Below are 22,112 nucleotides of genomic sequence, written 5' to 3'. Positions count from 1 at the left end.
CTGTTAAATTTTATAATTCTAAGACCTCAATTTCTGGCATGGTTTCTGCTTATAAGAGAACTTACTCTTTTGGAAGAAGGATGTGAAAAAATTTATCACACCTGCAAAGTGAGAAGTGATAGAAATTTTTGCAGGGGTTCCCAAGCTTCTTCAGGTAAACTTAATTAAAAATAGAAGTAAAAAGCTGGCTCCTCTTTCCTAAGCTGTTCTTCAGGGTAGAAAACAAAGGAGGCACAGGAGAAAACTGTACGATTTAAATGTCTGTCCTCCTTCCTCCTCCTTTTTGCTTTTCTTCCCTCTTATAGGGTACATTGAGTCTATATAATTCAGGCTGTTGAACTCATTAAATTGTTATTATTTCTTAAAGTGATTTCAAAAAATTTAAAATGATTATAAGGCCATGATAGAAAAATTGGGACTACATTTATCTTCTTACATTATATTTTTTTAAAAAGATTAACAATTGGATAAAATTTATGAAACAATGGGCTTTAGACACTGAATATCAGGCAGCATAGAAGAATACTTTTTGTGAAATAAATGACCTTGTGCTAGAAGAAAACATGACTATTTTCCTGATTATATTGATTTGCAATAAAAAAGGAGGTATCAAAAGCAACATGACTGGTTCTGAGTTTTTCAGTTATTTTTCTTTTCTTTTTTTTTTAGAAAGAGTGAGAGAGGGGAGAGAGAGAGAGAATTTTTAATATTTATTTTTTAGTTCTCGGCAGACACAACATCTTTGTTGGTATGTGGTGCTGAGGATGGAACCCGGGCCGCACGCATGCCAGGCAAGTGCGCTACCGCTTGAGCCACATCCCCAGCCCTTCAGTTATTTTTCAACAAAGAACTTCATTTGTTTTGTCACCAAAGGTTTCTAGCAGCAAAGGGAAAGTAGGAAAGACGAAGAAAAATTACTAGGAGAAAAATTCAGCTATTAAAAAATTCCCTCAAAGTCAGAAAAGATGACTATTAATGTACTAAAACCTTGATGCGTCTCAAGAAATGCAAAATTTGAAGACCTTTAAACTTTTGGGGTTTTTTCCTTTTTAATCGGTGCATCTTAATTACACAGAATAATGGGCTTAATTGTGGCATATTTATACATGCATATAACATAACTTGATCAATTTCAGTCTCTAATACCTCCCCGCTTTAAACTTTAATTCCAACTTGGAATGATGTGAGTAGAAATGTGCCTAAATGGGCTGGGGATGTGGCTCAAGTGGTAGTGCGCTCACCTGGCATGCACGCAGCCCGGGTTCAATCCTCAGCACCACATACAAACAAAGATGTTGTGTCCGCCGAGAACTAAAAAATAAAAATTAAAAATTCTCTCTCTCTCCCTCTCTCTTCAAAGAAAAAAAAAAAAGAAAGAAAGAAAATAAATGTGCCTAATATCAAGCATTCCAGTTGGCAAACACACTGGACTGTAATGTGGGACAGCACAGCAACAATGCTAGAGGCCTGGGGACAAAATCTGCCAAGGCTAGGGACATGGGGGAAATGATGAATTTGGAAGTCATAGGACTTGTTTTAGATGAACACTTGTGATTAACAAGCCCCAACCTCTTGAGGCCCCTTTATTCCCATCTCTAAATGAAGTTAATAGATCACATTAGTAAATTTTAAACTTTGTTCCCAGGGCCTAGGATTCTTTGAGGCATCCAGGAGCTGTTCTGGAAGCCTACGAAGGTTGTTGGTGGAGGCACTCTGACACCTCACTTGTAACCATACATATCCTTCAACTGAGTGGTTAAACTCTTAACTGGAAGAAAAAAGTTTGAAAGCCATTTAAGTTCTTCAGCATCTAGGACCACCAGAACTCAAAGGTTTGCAAGGAATGGACTATCAACAGTGATTAACTAAAAATGGAAACACAGGAATCCATGAAATTCAAGAATTTATTATTATTTCAGCAAGAGAATAATAATAAATATAGGGCCCAAACCTAATTAAGATAAATTCCAGCCAGGTATGGTGGGCATGTCTGTAATCCCAGCAACTTGGAAAGCAGAGGCAGGAGGATTGCAAATTCAAAGCCAGCCTCCGCATCTTGGCAAGGCCCTAAGCAACTTGGTGAGTCCCGGTCTCAAAAATAGAAAAGTCTGGGGATGTGGCTCAATAGTTAAGCACCCCTGGGTTCATTCTACTGTACAAAAGAAAAGAAAGAAGATAAACTCACTCCAACATAGTACTAATGATCTTGAGTTTAATGATTATAAGAATCATTAACCACACAAATCATTGTTTCTCAAACTCTGATGTCTGAGGAAATAATCTTAGGTGGTCTAAGTTAAGTTTGAGAAACAACAGATTCTAAAATTATCTAGAAATACACATGCTAAAAAACTTTAGGGCTGGGGTTGTGGCTCAGTGGTAGAACGCTTGCTTAGCATATGTGAATCACTGGGTTCGATTCTCAGCACTACTATAAATAAATAAAATAAAGGTCCATTGACCAAAATAAATAAATAAACTTTGGAGCCAATAAAAATTCTGCTTAAGGGACTAGGTTGTGCCTTATTGGCAGAGTGCTTGCCTAGCACATGTGAGGCACTGGGTTCGATCCTCAGCACCACATAAAAATAAATATACAAAATAAAGATATTGTGTCGGTGTATAATTAAAAATTAAAATAAATTCTGCTTAACATGTTTGCTAGACTACTCAGAACATATATATATATATATATATATATATATATATATATATATATATATATATATATTTTTTTTTTTTTTTAAACTTTTGATCTTTTAAAAACTTTGTGATGCTGGGAATTGAATCCAGGGTCTTGTATATGCTAAGCAAGTGTCCTATCTTTGAGCTACACCTCAGTTCCTCAAAATTTTGAAAGTCACTAAGAATCTACTGTACACATCATCTGACTGATGCAAAGATGGCCCTGGAGTGAACATATTTCAACTGCTAATTCTGTACCAGTTTGGGTGGAGGGGTGGCCTCAACTCTCAATGAAGGAGGGTATCAAAAGAAACTATTGGTTGAATCTCAAGTCTTGAGTGGATCTGGATATACAAGAGATACAAAACTGAAAGTACCAAAGCCCTCAGCATTGCAGAATGCTTTTCGATGCCCACTCTCCCATACCACACAGCTGAGAGTGGAAAGAACTGAGCAAAGCTCGATTATAACAGATTAAAACACTGACTTCAAATATTACTAATAGAAAGCCAGGAACAGTGGTGCACACCTGTAATCCCAGCTACTCAAGAAGCTGAGGCAGGAAGATCTTGAGTTCAAAACCAGCCTCAGCAACTTAGCAAGATTCTAAGTGACTTCACAAGAATCTGTTTCAAAATAAAATTTTAAAAAAGGGCTAAGGATATGGCTCATTGGTTAAGTGCCCCTGGGTTCAATCTCCAGTACCAAAACAAAACAAATATTACTAATAGACTATCATCTAGACATTAACAGTTAAAAACAATATTATAGTGCTATACTCATAAGCAGGAATCTTGTCATATTCATCTTTATGTCCTCAGTAAATAGCATATAAACAGGTACAATAAATTCTGAACAAATATCTAGGGCTTAAATGTAGGCCAGCTGCATTTTATGTAGTGTGTGCTCCCAAAGACTTCATGTAACTAGACTCATAATTCTAATTAATTCTGACACAAAAATGTACAATTTGTTTTTTAAAAATATTTTTTTTAGTTGTAGATGGACACAACGCCTTTATTTTATTTATTTTTATGTGGTACTGAGGATCAAACCCAGTGCCTCACACGTGCAAGGCACGTGCCCTACCACTTAGTCATAACCCCAGCCCCCCAAAACATATGATTTCTTAAAATCTATTGGCATTGAAATGTTGCAATTCCTGATGAATTGTAAGTATATTACATTCTGCTAATGTTTTTAGATGTAATAATGAAGTTGGGTTTATATTTTTAATAAGAACCTTTATCTTTTAGAGATCCATACTGAAATAGGTATAAATGAAAAAACATAATAGTTGAGATTTGTTTCAAGATAATAGATACAGGGTTGGGGATGTGGCTCAAGCGGTAGCGCGCTCGCCTGGCATGCGTGCGGCCCGGGTTCAATCCTCAGCACCACATACCAAACAAAGATGTTGTGTCCGCCAATAACTAAAAAATAAATATTGAAAAATTCTCTCTCTCTCTCTCTCTCTCTCTCCCCCCCTCTCTCACTCTATCTTAAAAAAAAAAAAGATAATAGATACAGGAGTTGATTATTAAAAACATGGAATCCTGGGCTGGGGTTGTAGCTCAGTGGTTGAGTGCTTACCTCGAATGCGTGAGGCACTGGGTTCGATTCTCAGCACCACATAAAAAAATAAATAAATAAAACAAAGATAATGTCCATCTACAACTAAAAAAATGTTAAAAACAAAATGAAACAAAACATAAGATCCTGTCTACCCCCAAGCCTATTCCTTGGATATTTTGATTTACCAGGAATGTGAAGTTACCCTTGGGAAAATTTCAGGCAAATTGGGAAACGTGTCCTAAGTGGAATAGAGTCAGGTGGGACCTGCCAACAAGAACCTCTAGTTGGCTCAGAAATACAAATTGAGGCTCCACCTCTCCAAACTCAAGCTTGGGCATCTGACTGCAGTAGATGCTGTAGTTGAAGTCTTATTTGGGATGTGATATCCTAGACCACCTTCAGGATTGTTCTCTTTTCACCCTTTCCCACAAATAATCCCTTTGTTTCTCCTTTTTCCTCTTTACTATATTTACATTAGAACCTTAGCTCCACCAGGTTGAAGTTTATGTCTATTTACTGATGAGTGTTGGCCCAGAACAGTACCTGACATAAAATTGAAGATCAGTGAACATTTTTAAAAATGAGCTTATCACCCTTTCCAAGGTGTTGACCACAAAATGGCAAACCTGCCACAAAATCAGCCATGCCAGGGAGAGTGTGCTTATTCCCTTTTCCTTGAAACCTACTTCAGTTTTTCAAGAACATATGTATTTTCTTTGGAGACCAGATTATTCCTATGGGAGAACAAGTAAAGACTGTGTAATGGAGGGCTGGGTTGTAGCTCAGCAGTAGAGTGCTTGCCTCGCATGTGAAAGGCACTAGGTTTGATCCTCAGCACCCCATAAAAATAAAATAAATGTATTGTGTCCACCTAAAAGAATATTTAGAAAAAACTAAAAGAATATTTAAAAAAAAAAAAAGAGTGTGGAATGGAGCAAGTTATTCCCCACTATTCCCTACACTGGTCAATGCCACCCAACTAGCCCCTAGACACAAGGCATTATTTGTAGTACATGCCCTTGCCCAGGTAATAATTTCCATATCTAAAATGTTCTTCCTCTTATTCTACACCTACTGAAATTCCAACTATTATTCCAACCCAGCCTGAAACCCACCTCTGTGAGTCCTTCTCAGATGGGCTGTCTTTAGAATTCTAAACAAGAATGCCAAAAGCAACAACGATGTCTTTGGACACTGCTCAGATCCTGCTTTGCAGTAACATCTTTTTGTTTTTGGGGGGTTTCTTTTCGGTATGGGTATTGAACGCAGGAGTGCTTTACCACATTCCCATCCCTTTTTATTTGTTTATTTTGAGACAGGGCTCTTGCTAAGTTGCTCAGAGCCTTGCCAACTTGCTGAGGCTGGCTTTGAACTTGTGATCCTCCTTCCTCAGCCTCCCAAGCTACAGAGATTATAGGCATTTGCTACTGCGCCCAGTTTATCTTTGTTTTCATGCCTTTCTTCTAACTAAGGCAGAGCCCAAAATTAAATAAATACATCATCAAGTGTTATGAGAGTACTTACTGGAGCAATAATATTTCCCATCTCAAAGCCAGGCAACTTTTAGTTTCTGTGGTATTTTGCATCTGCAAATTGAATATACTGGCCTATTACAGTAAGTCTTCATTTTGTGCCTCTTTCCAGCCCACTGTCCCTATAAGGAATCCTTGGCTTGGCCACCTTGATAGAATATTTAGCATTTTAAACAATTCTTTGTACTTGTCCTTCTACTTAGAAGATAAAGAATAAGTAGGTATTGTCACTTGAAGATAAAGAATAAGTAGGTATTGTCAATACCTACTTTTTCTTTAAGGCCTGGAGTAAAATGATATTGTCCTTCTGTAGCTTTTTTTTTTTTTTAACTTCCCAAACAAAATTAATTGCTCACTTAACTGCATCCCTAGAGCATGCCTGACACACCAGCAAGGCCTGACACAGATGACAATGCTTGTTTTTCTGATTCCCCCATCAGTTTACAAGTTCCATGAAAGCTAGGTCAGTTTTGTTTCATCTCTGTGCAATACTTGATATGTACGTGACCACTAAATGTTTACTCTTTTGAATTGCTTTCATAAGATCTTGGTCTCCAAAGGACTAACTTTATCAAGGGTAATGTCAGTTGCTTTTCATTTAGTTTCTAAGAATATGCAGCTAGGAGACATATTACAGATTTTTTACAAATGTAACGCCTAATGCTGCTCACCATTTCACAGTTCCGCATTGGCTTATTCTGGATTCTTATTGTCTAACAGGATCCTTGTCGTGTAAGAAAAGCCATGAGGAGCCAACAGATTTCCCATCTCTGCTCCCGATCAGAGAGTCCAACTCTTTCAAGTATAAGGAAATAATAATTTTGTAAGATCCACAGGACAAAAGATAAGATAAACCATTTAATACTTAATAAACCACCTGAAAACAGGGATTTTATATACTGAACATAATTATAATTCATTTACGTTACCAAGTGTTTAGCATAGTAATTTATTAATAATAGTTATGTTCATTAAAATGTTTAGAAGTAAATATCTAAGTTGAAGAATATCTGACACAGCCATATATGGCTTTTTGAGGGCACCAACATTAGATGTTAAAAAGAAATACACAACTTTATAGGAAAAAAAAAACAGATATCCCAACAAAAATATTTTTATAGTTTCTTTACTGTGTCTTCTAAGAAATAGAGGGCATTTTAATGACTATGTTTAAAAACAATACATGGAAAATTATTGAGACATGATACAAAAAAAGTTACTATCCCAATTTCATTTTTGCTTTTTGCAATTGGACCTTGCTTTGTTGCTCATGCTGGACTTGAACGTGTGGACTTAAGCAATCCTCCCAGCCTCCCAAGTAGCAGGGACTACAGGTGTACCCCACTGTAACCAGCTGATTTCCTTTAAATGTTAAGGTTTAATGAAACTATTTTCATGATAATTCATAATTCTTTGGTACATAGAATGTCAACTCTTCACTTATAATACCAAATTTCTATTAAAGAATTTTTGTATTATACTTCCAAATAGAAGTTGAATTCCTGTCTTAATCATTGATTGCCACATTAATTATTTTTTTCCAAGAATTAACCAGGGCTGAGGCTGTGGCTCAATGGTAGTACACTTGCCTGGCATGTGTGAGGCACTGGGTTTGATTCTCAGTACCATATATAAATAAATAAAAAATAAAGGTCTATCAACAACTTAAAAAAAATTAACCAGTTAAGAGAATCACTTCTCAATGACAAGCTGACTTAAGCCACAAAAGTCAACAGTATGCCAATACTGAAACTAGCCATTCATAAAGATGAGTCTGCTCATGTATCAACCAATAGCACACTAGTAAAAATTTTAGAAATAAAAATAAATAAATACAACAGCAATCTTAACTTTTATCTTCAAATGACCTGAATACTAAAGAGCTGCTCTGACACTTTTCTGATTTCTAGGTTTATTCAGAAAAATGATATATTTTATTCAATGAAATGGAGATTTACCTAAGTCATTTATTTATTTATTTATTTTGGTACCGGGGATTGAACTCAGGGGTACTTAACCACTGAACCACACCCCAGCCCTATTTTGTATTTTATTTAGAGACAGGGTCTCACTGAGTTGTTTAGTGCCTCAAAGTTGCTAAGCCTGGCTATGAACTAATGATTTTCCTGTCTCAGCCTCCCAAGCCACTGGGATTACAGGTGTGCGCCACCGCACACAGCTAGAATATATTTTGACATACTGTACACAAATGGAACACAACTTCTCATTCCTCTGGCTGTACATGGTTCAGTGTAATCATACATGCATATAATGTCTGTCTCTAAAAGGAATTAATTTATTTACTTATTATAGAGAACTTTTTTTTTTGGCAGTCCTGGGGATTGACTGAACCCAGAGACGCTTTGCCACTAAGCTATATCCCTTTTTAAATTTTTTTATTTTGAGACAGGGTCCAGCTTAATAGCCCAGGCTGGCTTAAAATTTATGATCTTCTTGCCTCAGCTTCCTCTAGTTGCTGGGATCACAGGCATGTCTACTGTGCCTGGCTAGAGAACATTTTAAATGAAGCAAAAGCAATAATGCTACCAATGTGACCTTTTCTACTTATAAAACAAGGTATACTTTAATCATAGATAGTAAAAAAGGGAAAACTTATTTGCATTTCTACCCCATAGTCACAAATTAACTGAAATACAGTACTGTAAAAATTAAACGATTAAAATAAAAACTGCTAATCTTTCTCTACCATTGCTCAGTGTATTTTATATATGGCATTGTCCCCACATATGAAAATGTTTTTAAAATGTTTGGAAATGATAGTAATTATAAATATATGTATATTCTTTCTAGTGTCATTATCAGGGATCTAGTTAAAGTAATTATGCAAACTCTTGACTACTGTTCTGTCAATGAGTAACATTCAAAATATTTTGGTTTTGCAGCATATTCCAAGAAAAAACGAGTCCTTTGGAAACAACCAACAATGTAAACAAACAAAATTCCATTTGCAAAGGCAGTGATGTTATCAAGGAGGAGATGCTGGGGATTCCCAGACTCAAAAGCCAGACTCAAAAGGAGGATCTGTGATAAAATCAACTTTTTAAGGAGGAAAAATAAGACGACTGTTTTTTAAGCTTAAAAATGATTTAACAAAGAATATAAACCAATACATAAAGTAGACTGCTACTGTAAGCAAAGATTTCACAATAGGTTTCTACAAAGATTTTAAAGATGCTGAATTATTTCTCAAAACTCTCTTTTAGAGACAGACTATCTATTGTAAACATCTTTTATAAACTCTCATAAATGTTATGTGAGCTGGAATTTGTTTTTGTGGTTATTGCTACCAAAAGACCATAAGGTAACATAGAGTTTTAGCTGGAGAAGATGAAAAAATTTTAGAAAAAGATGATTGTGGTGGTTGAAAAACTATGTTAATGTACTTAATGCTACAAAACTATATACTTAAAAATGGGAAAATCAGGGGCTAGGACTGTAGCCAGTGGCAGAGTGCTTGCCTGGCACATGTGAGACACTGGATTCAATCCTTAGCACCACATAAAAATAAACAAATGAAATAAAGGCATGCTGTATATCTACAACTACAAAAAATATTTTTTAAAAAATGGGCAAAAAAAAGTGGGCCCAAATTTTCATCGCATCGGATTAGGCTCCGACTTCCTTAACAAGTCTCCTAAAGCACAAGAAATAAAATCAAGAATTAGTAAATGGAATGGATTCAAACTAAAAAGTTTCTTCTCAGCAAAAGAAACAATGAGGTGAAGAGAGAGCCTACATTTTGGAAGCAAATTTTTGCCACATGCATGGCAGATAGAACACTATATAAAGAACTCAAAAAACTTAACACCAAAAAACCAAACAACCCAATCAATAAATAGGCTAAGGAGTTAAACAGATACTTATCAGAAGATGTACAATCAATCAATAAATATGACAAAATGTTCAACATCTCCAGTAATTAGAGAAATACAAATCAAAAGATTTCATTTCATGCCAGTCAGAATGGCAATTATCAAGAATACAAACAACAAGAGTTGGCAAGGATGTTGGGGAAAAGGTACATTTATACATTGCTAGTGGGACTGCAAATTTGTGCAACTAATATGGAAAGCAGTATGGAGATTCCTTAGAAAACTTGGGATGGAACCACCATTTGACCCAGCTATTCCAACTCCTTGGTCTCTATCCAAAGGACTTAAAATCAGCATACTACAGTGACAAGGCCACATCAATGTTTATAGCAGCTCAATTCACAATAGCTAAATCAACCTAGATGCCCTTCAATAGATGACTGGATAAAGAAACTGTGGTATATATACACAATGGAACTCAGCATTAAAAGAGAATAGAATTATGGCATTTGCAGGTAACTGGATAGAGTTGGAGAACATCATGCTATGCGAAGTAAGCCAATCCCCAAAAAAACAAAGGCCAAATATTCTCTCTGGTAAGTGGATGCTAATCCATAATGTGGGGGGTGGGGCATGGGAAAAATGGAGGAACTTTGGGTAAAGGGCAGGGAGAGAAGGGGAGGGGTATGGGGGCAGGAAAGATGGTGGAATGCAATGGACATCATTATCCTAGGTACATGTATGAGTGCACAATAATACATCGATACATCGTGTACAATCAGCTATATCATGTACAGTCAGAAATGAAAAGTGCTGCAACTGTGTACAATGAATCAAATGCATTCTGCTGTCATATATATACCTAATAAAAATAAATTAAAAAAATAAACATATAAAATAATTCTATTCAAATAATACTGTAAGAAACAATTATAATAATAATTTCAAGAAAGGCACTAATCTGCTCTAGATGCCAGGAGAATAGGTATAACTTGAGATTAAGCCAGGAAACACAGATATCATAGTGAAAATCCTGAGAATAAGAAAGGACCAGACCAGAAAAAATTCTCTGTGGAACCTACAGTAAGTTAGACAAAGTAGAAGACATTATAATCATTAAATAGAGAAAGTATTGTAAAATGTCACCTAATAAAAGTTTAGTCTATATTGTTGCAAATATATTTACTTTTCAAATTAAAAAATGGGCAAAATTGTAACTTTTATGTTATGTATATTTTAACACAATAAAAATTAAAGCATTTATGAATATTCTTATTTTTGTACAAAGTTCATCAGAACTTGTTTGCATATAACTAGTCCTACATCTTCCCTCAAAAAATATATTTCTGGAAAAGTATACTTTTCCTTCAACAAGCTTTAGGGTAGATGGTCACTGAAGGGAATGACCATCAACCCCAGCAAGCAATGGGGGAAAGAAGTTGAGACAGTTCATTCTGCAACTCAGTGAAAAGCACCACATGCAGCTGTGTTCAGAAGCTATGACGCCAGGCGTGGTGGTGCACACACATAATCCCAGCAGTTCAGGTGGCTAAGGCAGCCTCAGCGACTTAGCAAGGCCCTAAGCAACTCAGAGTTACCTGGTCTCAGAATAAAATATAAAAAAGGGCTGGAGATGTGGCTCAGTGGTTATGTGCCCTTGGGTTCAAACCCTGGTACCAAAAAAAAAAAAAAAAAAAAAAAACCAAAGAAAAAAGAAAAAGAAATATTCCTGATGACTGAGAAGTATTCTTAACTCTTTCTGTGCCTTTTATAGTCTGGCACTTATCCCTTCTCAGAATAACATTTTTAAGATGAATATAGGATTTTATTGAAATACAGTTATAAAGCCTTTTAAAATTGTAATTCTGTTATGTATGTGATTTTTCATAGATGCATTAAAATAGAAGATTTAATGGAATATCTAGTAACCACTAACATTTGGAAGAGAGTAATCTCTCAAGACATATGCAATTGTTATGCGATATAAAGATATCTTTCTAGGTATGGGGATATAGCTCAGTTCTCTCGATTCATTATGATTTCATAGTGTCACTGTAAGAACACCTTATTTCCCTCTCTAAATATTCAAATTCTTAGATTTTTGCTTCACTTAGTAAAATTATTTTTCTATTTTTCTATGATTAGAAATCTAATAAGAATTAGATTTCTTATCATTAACTTTTTCTTTAATGATAGCTTACAACTTTTGTTAACTTTCTTAACATTTGCATTATAATTTTTAATACATTAAAATAGCATGATAAAGCAGTACCATCATAATTTATCACTAATGATAGTGTGAACTCTACCAAATGATTATTTATTATGTCTGTGTTAGAAGGACAGTTTAAAGGATTAAAAGAACCACAAAAACATACAAAAGTATAAAATACATCACTGCTCTCAAATATCTGGTTATCATCATAGAAAGACAAGAGATGCATCTGAAACTGTTTTCTAAGCTGCAGAAAGCTTTATTAATGTGCATGAAAATAAATATACACTAATATGGATACTTAGAGTAATATTAAGGCCCTTTTGCTATTAATTGATATACTAACATACATGAGGTGATAAACACTTTTAACAGCAGTTAACATTTACTAAGTATTCACCTGCTACCAAGCCCTTTACACAGTCCAAATCCTTCTAATGCAACTTTGCTAAGAATATATCATTACTCCTATTTTTTGTGGAGAATGTAAGACTCTTGTTCAACACTGCAGAGTTTATAAGTAGCAAGACACAGGTATGAACTCAAGGCTCTGAGCCCAGGCTACTTCCCATTTCTGAGGTAGGAACATAATTTTTGGAAGTTTGATTTCTATAAACATTTCCCATGCCCAAAGATAGCAACTATGAATCCTAAAACACTTTCTTATATAGTGAAAAACCTCACTATTCTATCTAAAAATCTTTCTTGTTTTTTAAGACATGGAGTTTTGCCACATTGCCCAGGCTGACCTCAAACTCCTGGGCTCAAATAATCCTCTAACCTCAGCCTCCTTAGCAGAGTAGTCTCAAACTACTATAACCAACTTCAAAGCTACTATTAATTACAAATGTGTTTTTTTAAGTCAAATCATTGCCTCAATTGGAAATCTTCATGATTTTTTTAATACATGAGGAAAATTTCAAATCTGTTTATGTTCAAGGCATTTCACAAACTAATTCCAATATTCCTCCTTTCCTGGCCTCCCCCCAACCCCACCCCTCTCTTCCACTGAGAATTAAACCCAGGTGTGCTTCCACTATGCCTGGCTTACTTTCCCCGCCCCCGCCCCCCCCCCCTTTTATTAATGAACTTCACTGAATGCTAAGAAACTTTCTCATTGTCATCCCCTCTTATAATCGTCACCTAACTGTGGTCTTTCTCATCTAAATTCTTCTGCTTCTGCCATCTTCTTCTGGTCAATACACCCTCTTTCTCCTTTGGGCTCAGTTCCTATTCCATTCCCTATATGTAATCTATCTCAATGGCTCATTCCCTTATATCCTGCAGCAGCTCATCAGGAAATGCCACTGGCTGGCCTTTCAAAATAGAACCAATATCCAACCACATATCCAACCAGTTTCTGACCTCTCTAGTTCAAGCCATTGTCCCTGCTTTTGTTCTTTTTTTCTACAATCTATCCTCAACCCAATCTAGAGCGTGACCTTTTAAAACATAATCAAAACCTTTTAATGAATCAACATGTCCCTCATTGTAAAAAGGCAAATTCCTTTTCTATGCTCAACTGTGAGTACCTGTATCAGCCTACATAAATGCTGTCTGCCCTTTTCCAGCCATTCTGAGTTGTCACACCCAGAACTTAGTAGACTTGATCAAGTTTCCAGTTCTTTTTATGGGGGCAGGATTACCCGGGATTGAACTCAGGGCACTCAACCACTGAGCCACATCCCCAGCACTATTTTGTATTTGTTTTTTTTTTTTTTTTTTTTTTTTTTTTTTTTTTAAGACAGGGTCTCATTGAGTTGCTTAGTGCCTCACTTTTGCTGGGGCTGGCTTTGAACTCCCAATCCTCCTGCCTCAGACTCCCTAACCACTGGGATTAACAGGCATGCGCCACAACGCCCGAAAAGTTTCCAACCTTTTACTGGTTGCTCTCTGCCTGGAATGTCATTCTTCCAGATATTCTCAGGCTTGCCCACGACTTCCTTTAACACTCTGCTGAAAGATCTACTGTGACTATCTTCTTAACTACTAGAGTTCCCTGTTTTGTTTTGTTTTTTTTTGCTTTATTTTCAAACCTATAGCATATTACAAGGTTTACTTAGGTTTACTCTGTTTTCCCCAAGAGAGCAGAGTAGTGTATCCTGGGAGGCTTATCTGTAGAGACATGTGGCACACATGAGTTACTTAATAATATTTGCTGAGGGAATGGATGGATGGATGCCCTAACACCACTTCAGTCAAGTCTTTCTCTTTTGTTCTCACCTGTATCACTCATTTAGTACTCATTATATATTGATTTTTCTGGGCACATGTTATGCGCCTACCTAGATTATGTACCCCTGTGCTAAGTGCTGTGCATAAAATTAATATTGAAGGGGCTGGGGATGTGGCTCAAGTGGTAGCGTGATCACCTAGCATGCATGAGGCACTGGGTTCGATTCTCAACACCACATAAAAATAAAATAAAGATACTGTGTCCACCTAAAACTAAAAAATAAATATTAAAAAAATTAATATTGAATAAATATTTGATGAAAACGGTGGTATGGTTCAATGGTACAGTACTTGCTTAGTATATGTGATACCCTGGGTTCCAGCTCCAGCACCACAAAATAAATAAATATATATTTGATGATGAAATATCAGTTCAGTGCCTTTTTCTTTCAGAACTGACAGCTACAGTAATACTGTTTCAAAATGAGACACTCCACTTAGAAAAGCAGCATTCTGAGCTCAGGTATAATTCAGTGGTAGAGTGTATGCCTTGCATGCATGCAGCTCTAAGTTTGATCCCCAGCATCAAGAGCAAAATCAAAAACCAGCAAAGAAGTATTCTGGGAAGCAGCATAACGTTAAGAAAAACATTAGAACATTTGAAACAGACTATATATTAAATAAGAATTATGAATTGGAGACTTATGTAGCATGACAAAAATAAGGTTAATATCAAATAGATTTTATGTCACTTTTTAATCTAAAATAGCATAAACTTCAGTTGGGCATGGTGGTGCACACTTGTAATCCCAACAACTTGGGATTTTGAGGCAGGAAGACCACAAATTTGAGGCCATCCTGGGAACTTAGTGAGACTGTCTCAAAATAATAAAAAGGGCTGGGATGTAGCTCAGGGATAGAGGGCATCAGTAAGTTTAATCCCCAATATTACAAAAGTAAATAAAAAATAAAACAAAATAAGATAAAGTTTAGTGGGGAAGCTTCTAACTATAACAGAGAAAATATATTGTACTGGAGAAATTATGTGCCAATAAACAATTGTTCTAAATTCATATTACACACATACTTATAAAACAAGATTATTTTGTTTACATTAAGGCATTGGCTTATCTCTTTAATATTTATTTTGTACCGCATAACCAAAGTGATTGTTGTTGCTATTTTGAGACAAGGTCTCACTATGTTGCCCAGACAGACTTTGAATTCCTGGGTTCAAGTGATCCTCCTGCATCAGCCTCCCAAGTAGATGGGGCTATAGTTGCACACCAATGTTCCTGGCTAAAGTACATATTTTTAAAAAATATACTGGCTAGGGGCTGGAGCTGTGGCTCAGTGGAAGAGCGCTCACCTAGCATGCATGAAGCACTGGGTTTGATCCTCAGCACTACATAAAAATAAAATAAAGGTATTGTGTCCACCTACAACTAAAAAAAAAGAAAAAGAAAAAAGAAAATACACTGGTCAATATATGGTAACATTAAATGCAAATCTTCTCAGTCATCTGGTCCATAGTTCATGCATTATTTTCTTAGTAATTATGTGAGGGAAAGATAAATAAGCATACCTCTTTAAGATTTATGCATTTTCTTTTTTTAAAATTTTTTTTTAGTTGTTAATGTACCTTTATTTATTTATTTATATGTGGTTCTGAGGATGGAACCCAGTGCCTCACACATGCTAGGCAAGTGCTCTGCCACTGAGCCACAACCCCAGGCCCAAGATTTATGCATTTTCTTAACTGATTATGCATCTAAATTAACCTCAAAATAAGGGCTGGGGCTGTGGCTTGAATCCACAGATGCAGAACCCACAGATATGAAGGGTTGACTATACTCAAAATTTATCACATAACAAAGATAATCAAATTTTCTGTGATACATTCTACATATTTTATATAATATGCTATTTTACATTTACTTATGGCCCTCCCTGCCTTTTACAAATTATATGGTTATCCATGTATGGTGGCACATGCCTGTAATCCCAGTCACTTGGGAGATGGAGGCAGGAGGATGACAAGTTTAAGCCAGCCTTGGCAACTTTGTAAAATCCTGTGTCAAAAAAAAAAAAAAAAAAAAGGTGGGGCTGGGGTTGTGGCTCAGTGATAGAGCTCTTGCCTAGCATTGGGTTCGATTCTCAGCACCACAAACAAATAAATAAGTTCATCAACAACTAATAAAATACTTTAAAAAAAAGGGTGTGGGGGGTGCTGGGGTATGGCTCAGGGGTAGAACGCTTGCCTAGAATGTGTGAGTCACTGGGTTAGATTCTCAGCACCGCATATAAATAAATGAATAAAATAAAGGTTCATCAACAACTAAAAACAAAAGTCAGACTTTGTTTCAGACATAGGCTTCTAAAGTAAAATAGTTTAAAAAAAAGCTACCTTTAGGCCGATTACTACAAGCAGCTCTAAACATGTCCCATTTATAAATCTTAAGTGCAATCACACCTTGAGAAAAGTGGTTGGACTTTCACAATTTCTAAAATCATAAAATTCTCATAGATCTGGAGAATCAGAATACAAATAGGAAATAAGAATAAATCAATCTATTTCTAAGTATATTTAGTTCCAATATACTAAGTATATATATATATATATATATATATATATATATATATATATATATATATATATTCTAAGTATATGTTTCCTTAGGAAACATCAAAGTTTTAAAAAAATCTAGAATAGCAGCATTTATTTTATATCCAAGAAGTACTTTTAAATCAAAACACACAAAATCAAAAACAACTTTTACTTTACCAAGAAAACAGACCAATTGATCTTTTTAAGTTATAATAAAAGGGATCATAAGTGAAATGTATTCCACAGCTTTTAAAGGTAGTTCATTTTACTTTCTCACTTGAACATTACTTATAAGAATTCATTTTTATTAAGTAATCTAAAACCATCATTGTATGATACTGTAGATCTTTTACCATGCTCAAAATGGTTAAAATTCAGTATGGACAGCAAGCTAACTCATAAGAAATCAACTTTAATGCACAAATATGTTCAGTTGGTAGAATACCAGCCAGCTATGACAAAGTGCAGTAAACTCCCCCCACCCCTGTACTGGGGATTAAATCCAGGGGCAACTCTACCACTAAACTACATTTTTATTTTTTATTTTGAGACAGGGTCTCTTGGACTGGGGATGTGGCCTCATTGGTAGTGATTTTCTACCAAGTATGAGGCTCTGTGTTTGATCCCAAGCACTGTGAAGGAAAACAAACAAAAAATCATTGAGACAGGGTCTCAACTTAATTACCCAGGATAGCCTTGAATTTGCAATCCTTCTCCTGGGCAGATAGAATTACAAGCATGCACCACTGTGCCTGGCACAGGATAGTCCACTTTAATACATAAAATAGCAGTCTCAATACTCCTTGGCTATGTCCAAAATGTTTGTATTTATATAAAAAATTTTAAATTCTCTCCCATATTATGCTTCCCACCAGATTTTGAAATTCCTCATCTTCCCAAATTAGGGTTATTAGCAATAACTAATAAAGAAAGTCGGACCTCATCTGGCAAGGAGCTAAACTTAAAGTTAGTTCTTGTGGTGGTGCACGGACCATTCATGAACTACCTCCAACAGTTCAGGGAGCATATAATGCTCAAGAGCTGTGGTCAGCATCAGTATATTCAAGAATCCATAGAGGGGCTAAGATTGTGGCTCGAGCAGTGGTAGAGCGCTCACCTAGCATGTGTGGGGGCCCTGGGTTCTATCCTCAGCATTACATAAAAAAAAAAAAAAAAAAAAAAAAAGCTTTTTGGGTTTATGCCAAGTATGCCCTTTAGTAATGTGACCTCAGACAAATTAACCTATTTTTTCTAAGCTTATTACTTAATGTATAAAACTAAAGCTAAAAGTTACTCTATAGGGTAACAGTGAGAATTATTTATTAAATACCCACCAGGTTCTGAAACAGTGTAAAAGTTTAATGAATAGTATTTCTCTTTCCTTCCACTTTCTTCCTTGTGATAATGCTTCAATTGCAGGTCAGGACACAAAGTTTAATTCCTGATGATATAAGAGAGCAATCTGAATTTTGGTTGAACTGCAATAAAAGCCATTTCTAGAAAGGGAACATGTATTTCCTTATTTCCTTGTATACTTAGGTTCAGAACTTTAATTTCAGGAAATATAAGCATTTAATGTGTTTGCAAATGAGAGAGTCAAAGAACCCACAAAAACAGAAAATGTTCAATTTCACAACTTTATTAAACAGAAATTTATAATTAAACAAGCCACAACTTTATAAAGTTGGTTAGGATTTAGGAGAATCTGGGTATAATTAAGTAGATGCGGTACAGTGAAGTCTCAGTACTGGGAATGAAAATACAAGAGGCAGGGAGGGAAAAAGAGACCAAAGCCAGTTAGTTGCTCCAGGTTTCTTCCACTTTCCTATGCAGCCTCTGTCTACAGCAGCAACTCTCTTGAAACACACTGCAGGGGCAAGCCACCTCAGCACAGCGCACCCTGGGCTCTACCCCAACCAGCCAGGTGCCCCTGCAGTGCTTCCACCTTGAGGCTCTGGTCAAGTTCACAATGGCACTCCTCTTCTGTCAGCTCTCCCTTCTCATGCTCATCCCCCACCCCATCGCCTTTCTGCCAGCTTCCTCACTCTCCATCTTTCCCACTTCTACTACAGAACATTATCCATCAAGAGAAGCATGCCATGCAGATGGATTTGGAATGTGCTTAAATCATGCTGCCTCACTGAGCCAAGCACCATTTCTTTTACCCAATTCCACCCACACCTATATGATACTTTCCACAGGTTTGCTCCTCTCTCCTTAAACAATTGCTTTGACAAATGACAATGGATCTTTTCAGTGAGCATTGTAGACATTTATTTTGAATTCTATCAGCTACTCCATTCTCCTAATTTCACTTTACTATTAGTTTGTAGCCAATTCTGGGAACAAGAACTTCATGAAAAAGTGAATTGCAGATTCAAAGAGGAAAGAAAGAGAAAGTTAGTTAAGGCAAATACTAGACACTTCCACCTGGCATTATTCAGATCTTTAAAAAATTATTTTCTCAACTGGGTGTGGTGGTACATATCTGTGATTCCAGAGACTCAGGAGACTGAGGCTTCCAGAAAGATTACAAATTCAAGGTCAGCCTCAGCAATTTAGTGGGACCCTGTCTCAAATTTTTAAAAAATTCTCAACATACTTCCTCCGTGCCCTATAATCTGATTTTTTTCCCCATCATATGCAGAGGTCAGAATGTCAAACACTAACAATAGCTGCCACATCCAATGGTCTTCCTAGTTTTTTTCCTCATAGATTCCCTTTAATTGAAGGCATTGCTGATCTCCACCTATCTAGACAAACTGTTTTTCTTAAAGAGGAGACACTTTCTCTTTCATCTCAGTAGTTTATGAGATTTGATTCCTAAATGAACTGTCTTCTGTGGAAAATACAGTATTATATAATGAGTACGAAGTATTATGCAATAATATCTGTATCTGCCATAAAAGTGTAAGTGCTAAATTCTTAAAAGGTAATTCATAACCAGGTATGGTGGCACATGCCCGTAATCCCAGCCCTGGCAATTCAGTGAGACCCTGTCTCAAAATAAAACCTGAAAAAACAAAAATACCCTACTGGGGATGTAGCTCAGAGGTAGAAAACTCCTGGGTTCAATCCCTAGTATAGGAAAAAAAAAAAAAAAAAAAAGGGAAGTAAGTTCAAGGCAAGTCTCAGAACTTTATGAAACCCTGTTATCAAAATTCGAAAAAAAAAAAAAAAAAAAAGGGCCAGGCATAGCGGGTACACACCTGTAATCCCAGCAGCTTGGGAGACTGAGCAGTACAAGTTCAAAGCTAGCCACAGCAACTCAGTGAGGCCCTAAACAACTTAGCAAGACTCTGTCTCAAAATAAAAAAATAAAAAAAGGCTGGGGATGTGCCTCAGTGATTAAGCACTGCTGGGTTCAATCTACAGTACCAAAAAAAATTTTTTTTTCCAAAAAGGTTGAGGACATAGCTCAGTGTATAACACTCCTGGGTTCAATACCCAGCATCAAAAATAAACAAAATGTAAATTCCTTTCTATTGTGACAAAATATACCATAAAATCTACTACTGTGGGGGCTGGGGTTGTGGCTCAGTGGTATAGCTCTTGCCTACCATGTGTGAGGTACATGGTAAAAATCACTGAGACATTGATTCTCAGCACTGCATATAAAAAAAAATAAAGGTCCATTGACAACTAAACAAAAAAAAATACTATTTTAACCATCTTTAACATACAATTCAGAGGCATTAAGTACATTGACTGTGCTGTGTAACCTACTATCCAGCTCCAGAATTTTTTCATTATCCCAAATTAAACCTCTAAAATAATAAGTTAAATCCAGTAACTCATTTTTTAAATTAATTTATTTATTTTTATGTGTGCTGAGAATCGAACCCAGTGCCTCACACATGCTAGGCAAGTGCGCTACCACTTGAGCCACATCCCCAGCCCCCCAGTAATTCATTTTTAACCACAGTGATGTTCATGGTCAAATGCCCCCATCCCCAATATCTTCCTGTTTTGCTGCCCACCTAACATTCCAGGACTCATCATTGAAGTCACCCTCCTGCAACTCTCTCAATTCCCTAGCACCTCCCTTCCTCTGTCACATCTGCAGGGAAAATCTCCAATCTTAGTTAAACCCATCAACTGCCTGCAATTTGCTGCCCTTTTTCAACAGCTGAACATTGCTCACAGAAAACTATACACATAGCTTGGCTAATCAGTTCCACCTCAAATTCATGACTCCAAGACACAGCCAGACATTCAACACCACTCAGCAATCCTACCTTGCTTCCAACTGAGTTCCTTGTCCTGCTGCCCAAGGTGAGGTGTCCATTTCTCCTGAAACCAGTCACTACCCCTTCTTCCTTTACTTTAAGTTGCTAGCCTTGCCTCCGGCTTCACTGAGAAAACAGAAGCCATCAGAATGTAAAGTCCTATATTCTGCCTCCATTTGTAGATCTCCTTGCACTTTGCCCGTATTTCTCTGCCTTCTCCCCTACTATGCAGTAAGTCATCCTGTACTGAATTCTTTCCCACTTTCTTAAGAATTCTGTGCTTTTGGGGCTGGGGTTGTGGCTCAGAGGTAGAGCCTAGTATGCATGAGGCACTGGGTTTGATCCTCAGCACCACATAAAAATTTTTAAAAATAACGATATTGTATCCACCTATAACTAAAAAATATTTTTTTAAAAAATAATTCTGTGCATTTTGGTACTTTCCTCTCTCTTCTGCATTAATCTTCCTATTAGGTATTCTTAGCCTATTTGAAAATGTTCCTTTATCTCCCACCATTTTTTTTTTTAAGTATTCTTCCTTGGGTTGAAAGAATAGCTCAATAGTAGAGCACTTATCTATGCCTAGCATGCACAAGGCCAGGGTTCAATCCTCCAACACCACAAAAAGAAACAAGGAAACAACAACAAAAAAAAGCCATCTCTTTGTACCCATCCCTTATCACTGCTGTGCTATTTCTCTCCTCACAGCATTCACCTCACTTCCCATTCTCTCTTTAACACATCCCAATCTGGCTTCCATCCCCATATACCACTATTTGTTAAAACAGTCACCCAACATTGCCAAAGCCAAATGGACATTTCCCTATCCTTACTTTTCAGCAGCATTTTATGAAGGTGACCATTCCCTCTTTCTTGAAGGATAAAATACTCATTCTCCCACTTTAATGGCTGAGCCTTTTCAATCTCCTTGACTTAACCTATAGTCATTAAAAGTGGTTAGGGCTTGATCTTAAGGCCTCTATGTTCACAAGTGATCTCAACTAGTTCCATATCATACCATCTGCAAACTAGAGACTCCCAACATTATGTCCAGTCTAGACCTCTCCTCTCAGCTCAACTCAAGTATTCGCTGTCCACCTGACTCTCCCTTTGGATATCTCACAAGAATATTTAAAACAACAGATTCCAGAAGAACTTTTTACCTACCTCCAACCATCTATTCCTCTTCCAGTCTTCTCCAACCAGCAAATGGAACCATCAGTCACCCTAGATTTAGACAAAAGCCTAGAGGCATCCTTG

General features: G+C 36.5%; 1 protein-coding gene across 6 annotated transcripts in view; it reads right to left on the bottom strand.

Moving 5' to 3' along the window:
- BICRAL (BICRA like chromatin remodeling complex associated protein) overlaps window positions 1-22,112 on the bottom strand; it is a 106,364-nt gene that overhangs the window by 51,009 nt on the left and 33,243 nt on the right. Inside the window, exon 2 of one of the 6 annotated variants that reach the window (XM_081296014.1) lies at window positions 17,958-18,064. The exons of 3 other annotated variants lie outside the window; for them this stretch is intronic. The gene's annotated coding sequence lies outside the window, so the exon portion shown is untranslated. Of the gene's footprint in view, window positions 1-6,463; window positions 6,588-17,957; window positions 18,065-20,861; window positions 21,230-22,112 lie in introns of those variants that run through there. 2 more of the 6 variants (XM_081296012.1, XM_081296013.1) reach the window with 2 other exon arrangements.

Source organism: Spermophilus citellus, assembly GCF_964194105.1.
Source record: "Spermophilus citellus genome assembly, chromosome: 5".
Taxonomy (NCBI): domain Eukaryota; kingdom Metazoa; phylum Chordata; class Mammalia; order Rodentia; family Sciuridae; genus Spermophilus; species Spermophilus citellus.
Note: the sequence above shows the minus strand (reverse complement) of the source record. Positions and strands in the feature narration are given on the sequence as shown.